The sequence below is a fragment of the Citrus clementina genome, unplaced genomic scaffold, assembly GCF_000493195.1.
Source record: "Citrus clementina cultivar Clemenules unplaced genomic scaffold, Citrus_clementina_v1.0 scaffold_8, whole genome shotgun sequence".
In the NCBI taxonomy this organism is placed as follows: domain Eukaryota; kingdom Viridiplantae; phylum Streptophyta; class Magnoliopsida; order Sapindales; family Rutaceae; genus Citrus; species Citrus x clementina.
In genome coordinates, this window is record NW_006262022.1 from 6,371,550 (window position 1) to 6,377,845 (window position 6,296).

A 6,296-nucleotide genomic window follows, 5' to 3' on the forward strand; every position below is an offset into this window, starting at 1 on the left:
TAGCATGGATTTTGTTTTAGGATTACCCCGCACTCAGAGGGGTATGGATTCAATATTTGTTGTTGTTGATCGATTCTCGAAAATGGCTCACTTCATTGCTTGCAAGAAGACTACAGACGCTTTGACTGTTGCTCGCCTATTCTTCAAGGAAGTCTATAGATTGCATGGTTTACCAAGTTCTATAGTATCTGACCGGGATACACGATTTCTTAGCCATTTTTGGAAGACATTATGGAAATTGACTAACACTCGCCTGAATTTTAGTAGTGCTTACCACCCACAAACAGATGGTCAAACTGAAGTTGTCAACCGCTCTTTAGGAAACCATCTACGTAGTCTAGTTGGCGATAACTTGAAGATGTGGGATCAAAAGTTATATCAAGTCGAGTTTACTTATAACCGTGCAGTTAAGCGTAGTACTGGTTTAAGCCCTTTTCAGGTAAATTACGGATATAATCCACGAGCTCCCATTGACCTGGCTCCAGTTCCAAATTTAGTTCGCAAAAGCGGTAAAGCAAAAGACTTTATTGAGCAGCTTCAGAAGATTCATGAAACTACGCAAGAGTCTTTGAAGCAGACGACCGAAGGTTATAAAATTATGGCAGACAAAAAACGTCGAGCTTTGGAATTTCAAGTGGGAGATTTTGTTTGGGTTATCCTAACTAAAGATAGATTCTCAGTTGGTGAGTATAATAAACTTTCTGCCAGGAAAATCGGCCCTTTAGAGATTATAGAGAAGATAAATCCTAATGCCTACAGATTAAAGCTTCCTAGTCATATCCGCACTGCAGATGTATTTAATGTTAAGCATCTTATTCCTTACAGAGGTGATCATGATGAAGATGTTGCTGACAATCCGAATTCGCGGGCGAATTCTCTCCACCCTGGGGGGAATGATGAAGAGTAGGAATCCATATTATACTAGGATTAGTTTCCTTATTAACTAAAGTTTAAGACTTTTAAATTCCTTTCTAATTTAGAATTTTGTTTCCCTTTCAATTTAGGATTTTGTTTTTCCTTCATGAATTAGGATAATTACTACTACTATAAATAGCTCCCTCTTGTAACCTTTGAAGGAGAGAATTTTGAGTTTAATAATATTTCAATTTTCAAATCTCTTTGTGAGTATTTGAACAGTTAATTCTTGGTATTCTACGGAATCAACGAGTCTTAACCCCTAAATTCACGGTATTCTTTTGAATCAACGTGAATTTAGTTGTTCTTTTGTTCCGGTATTCTCTAGAATCAACGGAATATTTTGAACATTAAACTTCCGCTGCATCACTTTTATTCTACTGAATAAATTTCACAATTTAAATTAGAAAAGGATACAATTTAATAATTAACTATTTTCTGAACTATTTGAATTATCATTTGTATCGGTCCCAAAAGCATAACATTATTGTGAGTAATGTATCCTACTTGCAAAATAAACGGCGAAATGCGGTTTGGGGACGGATTATCGAGGTATTTGTTAATATTCGGAAATGAGAAGAAAAGGTCAAATAAAATTTTAACTTATTATTATTATTATTTTTAAAGATTGTAACTCAGATGATTAGACAAATAAAGGAGCTAAAGGCCACTTGGCGGCTTCACTAGGAGCTGTTTGAGTTTAAACCGTACCCATCGCAAGTACTAGGGCCTAAACTCTCCAATTGATCACCAACCCAGCAATGCATGTGCACATAAAATTCTATTTTGGTAATTCTTTTCTTCTTCTTTAACCCCAAATAATCAAAAGCTCTCCAATGGCTTTCGTATCCACAACTCGTTCACTTCATTTTACTTCAATTTCAATATCAGCTCTTAGATTTAATTTCTCATCTTCGTTCCCTCATACCGGAAAACCCAAATCTTCAATTTCGGAAAATGAACCCTCGTATCCGACCACAACAGCTAAACTGAAGGAGTCGCTACGACTGACGGTCAAAGACCGAGCCTCACTCAAAAAATTCCTCAGAGAAAGGTTCAAATCATCCGGTGAAGGTGATATTACTACTATTACTCCTAATGAAGCCTTTTGTATCTTTGATTACATGCTCAATATGCGCCCTTCTCCGCCTCCTCTCACTTCCTTCAATAGTTTGTTTGGTTGTCTTGCTAAGACTAAACATTATGATACTCTCGTTTCACTCTTCAAGAGACTCAATTCAACTGGGTTGTTTCCAGATCGTTATACTTACAATATCTTGATTAACTGCTTTTGCAAAATGGGTCGAGTTTCTCATGGTTTTGTTGTTCTTGGGAGGATCCTCAGGTCTTGTTTTACTCCAGATGCTGTGACCTTTAATTCTTTGATTAAAGGTTTGTGTGCGGAGAGTAGAATAATGGAGGCTGCCGCATTGTTTACGAAACTTAGAGTGTTTGGTTGTGAGCCTAATGTTTTTACATACAATACTTTGATTGATGGATTGTGTCGAACTGGCCATACAATTGTTGCTCTAAATTTATTTGAAGAGATGACTAATGGAAATGGGGAATTTGGTGTTGTTTGTGAGCCAAACACTGTTACATGCACTACTATTATAGATGTTAGAATTGATGATTCAGATTGGTGTGCGTCCAGATGCTTCTGTCTATAACACATTAATGGACGGGTTTTGCTTGACAGGTAGAGTTAATCGTGCGAAGGAACTATTTGTTTCTATGGAGAGTATGGGTTGCAAACATACTGTTTTTAGTTACAGTATTTTGATAAATGGTTACTGCAAGAATAAGGAAATAGAGGGAGCGTTAACCCTTTATAGTGAAATGCTCTCTAAAGGAATTAAGCCAGATGTTGTTATATATAACACCTTGTTTATTGGCCTTTTTGAAATACACCTGGTTGAGCGTGCTTTCAAGCTGTTTGATGAGATGCAATGTGATGGCGTGGCAGCTGATACCTGGGCATATAGAACCTTTATTGATGGGCTCTGCAAGAATGGTTATATTGTAGAGGCAGTTGAACTATTTCGTACTTTGAGAATTCTCAAGTGTGAACTTGATATTCGAGCCTACAACTGCCTCATTGATGGATTATGTAAATCCGGCAGACTCGAAATTGCATGGGAACTATTTCGTAGTTTGCCTCGTGTAGGCCTAATGGCAGATGTTGTAACATATAACATCATGATCCATGGGCTTTGTAATGATGGGCAAATGGACAAGGCACATGGTTTATTTCTTGATGTGGAAGCAAAGGGTTTGGAACCCAATTTTGTCATATTTAATACACTTATGCTGGGTTTCATCCGCTGTAATGAGACATCAAAAGTTATTGAACTCCTTCACAGAATGGATAAGAGAAATATAATGCCAGACGCATCTATACTCTCAATTGTTGTGGACTTGCTTGTTAAGAATGAAATTAGTTTAAACTCGATTCCACAATTCCAGAGACACAAGTAAGTCAATGAGCTGAATGCTGATTTACTTGCATGTATTTTCTGCCTAAAATCTGGATCTGGAGAATCCCATTCTTATTACAACACGTGAAGTATTGTTGCGTAGTGATGGCATGTCCCAGGTTCTGTTCATAGATTCTGTTTGCAGATATGGATGACTCATCAGATAAGTTTCAAAGTCTGGCAACTTTTTGTTGTAAAATTACTTTTTATTATTCAGGTCATATGTTTTCCGTCTATAATGCATCTTTTTCATTAGCTGGAAGTGCAAAGTTTTTATGCTCTTTCTGTGTGACCACTTTTTCTTCTCTAAATAGATAAAATGGCATCTAGTTTTTCATTTGTGAGGCTACTAGGTCTATGCTGAAACTTTCTGTTAGTTAAATTGATTGTCTTTGATATCTAGAACTTCTAGTTGAACTAATTTGTACTTTGAGTATATGAGATTGCTGGCTGTAATGGGAATTGATGCCAAATTAATTATGCATCAAGTTTTTCAACGTGTTCATCTTTTATTTCTGTTCACATTTTGGCTCTGGACATGCTGGATTGTTTTTGGTTTCAGTGATACAAAACATCTAACTAATTGTCCAAAGTTTTTCATTCCTTGTGACATAGCATTCAATTGAATGGTGACTCATGAATCATGATTGTGTGTTTTGGTATTTGTATACTATGTATTGGCAAGACAAAGTTTGTTGAAACTGAGAAACTTTTTTCCGCCTTCCATTCTTGTTTCATATTCTTATGCTAACAAATCTTGATCCTGATGAGTCTCCTCTTTTCTTTACAACCCCCATATAAAGTCTTGGCCATAAGCCTCAAGGCCTATTGGCTATTGCAGCAGTGAGTTCACTCTCTGGAATCAAATCTTTCAAATACGAGGAAATTTGAAAAAATTGCAAATGTCTACAAAGCAAATGATCGAAAGGTCCTTTTTGTTATCACTCACACAACATTACTCAGACTTTGTCAGAGTATCCATGTTTTACAGTTGGTCCTGTTGTGCAAACAGCATTTCTGATTATTCCAGAAGACAATTCTTCGGAGCATGTATTTGAGATGCATGTAGAGCGTTGGAATTATATGATTAATTCTCTTTAATTTCCAGCCATAGTTCTATGCAGGCCAGTTAATCCCCTTTTTTGTACCCCCCCCCCCCCCCTTCCTTTTTTGCTATGGACTGTATTTCCTTTTTTTTCTAGTTTTTACTTGCGTTGACAATTTGAGCTTGCTGTCTTGTGGTTTTAGAACCTGCTAAAGTAAGCGTACTAGTGACAATGAAGAAGGGGAAGGGTTTACTCGTCATTTTCTTTTTGAAAGCAAAGCGTTTAATGTGGTGATTTTTTTTTTATCTACGTTGTGAAAAAATTTGACTGATTTTGAAGATCCTTAAAGATCGTCCATCTTGGTTCTGGCATTGTTGCAGCCTTGAAGTTTGCAAAACGATTCCTGCTGGATAAATTGAACAGCTGCCTCTTTGATGGATTATGTAAATCTGGCAGACTTGAGTTTGCATGTGAATTGTTTCGTAGTTTGCCTCGTCCAGTCCTAATGGCAGATGCTGTAACATATAACATCATGATCCATGGGCATTGTGACGACGGCCGAATGGATAAGGCACATGATTTATTTATTGAAATGGAAGAAAATGCTGTGGCACCCAATGTGATCACATTTGGTACGTTTATCCATGGTTTTAGCCAAATCAATGAGCCATCAAAAGTTATTGACCTTCTTCACAAGATGAGGGAGAAAAAAGTGATGCCAGATGCATCTTTAGTTTCAATTGATGTGGACTTACTTGTAAAGAATGAAATTAGTCTGAACCCGCTTCCGTCATTTCCTGTCCAAGAGCGACAGGGGGAAATTGATGGGTCAAATGTCAAGTTGTAGCAGCATGTGCTTTCAGCCCAAACTCCTGATCTGCAGCATCTCATTCATGTTACAAAATGACATGTCGCCTGGTGACAGCATGTTCTCTACGGTGCTGTTAATGGATTCTGATTGTTCTTGTGATCTGGAGAGTTTCATTCATATTACAGATCCTGATCAGGACGAGCTAGCATATGTGATCACCAACTGTACATGGTTGTTAATCCCCTTTTTTGTAACCAACCCCCCCTCCCTCTTCATCATTTATTTCTGTTAACAATTAATAGCACAGCTTGTCTTCGCAGCTTCATTGGTTCCTCTCAAAAATAATCTTGTAAAGGCAATTTTTTTTTGGCATGGTAAATGCTAGATTGTTTGTGGTCTGAATGATACTACACATCTAAGTAATTGCCCAAATTTTTTGTTCCTTGTTACATGGCATTCAATTGAATGAGGACTCGTGATTGTGTGTATTGGTATTTCCGTATTTGTTATACTATGTATTGGCAAGACAAAGTTTCTTGAAACTGACAAACTTTTCTCTATGAAGATTGAAGACAATATGGTAAGATAAAATTTATCAAAAGCATATATGCTTGCCAGGGATGGACCTTTGATTATTAGTCCTCGCCTTTCGTTCTTGTTTCATATTCTTCTGCTAACAAATCTTGATCACGATGAGTCTTCTTTTTTTATAAAAATAAAAACCCACACGTAAAGTCTTGGCCATAAGCCTCTAGACCTATTGGCTGTTGCAGTGGTGAGTTCACTCTCAGGAATCATATCTTTCAAATTCGAGCGAATTTGAAGAAGCTCGAATTTGAAGAAATTTCAAATGCCTACAAAGCAAATTGCGTAAAGGTCCTTTCACTTATTATTGGAGAAGACCATTTGTTGAAGCATGTATTTGAGATGCGCGGAGAACCTTTGGAATTATATGATTAATTCACTTTAATCTCCAGCCATAGTTCCATACAGCCCAGTTAATCTTTTTTTTTTTTTTTTTGGCTTTTGGATTTTGTTTCCTTTATA

General features: G+C 37.0%; 1 pseudogene; it reads left to right on the top strand.

Moving 5' to 3' along the window:
* Window positions 1-1,677: 1,677 nt before the first annotated feature.
* Window positions 1,678-5,550, top strand: LOC18034098 (annotated as a pseudogene).
* The last annotated feature ends 746 nt before the right edge of the window (window positions 5,551-6,296 follow it).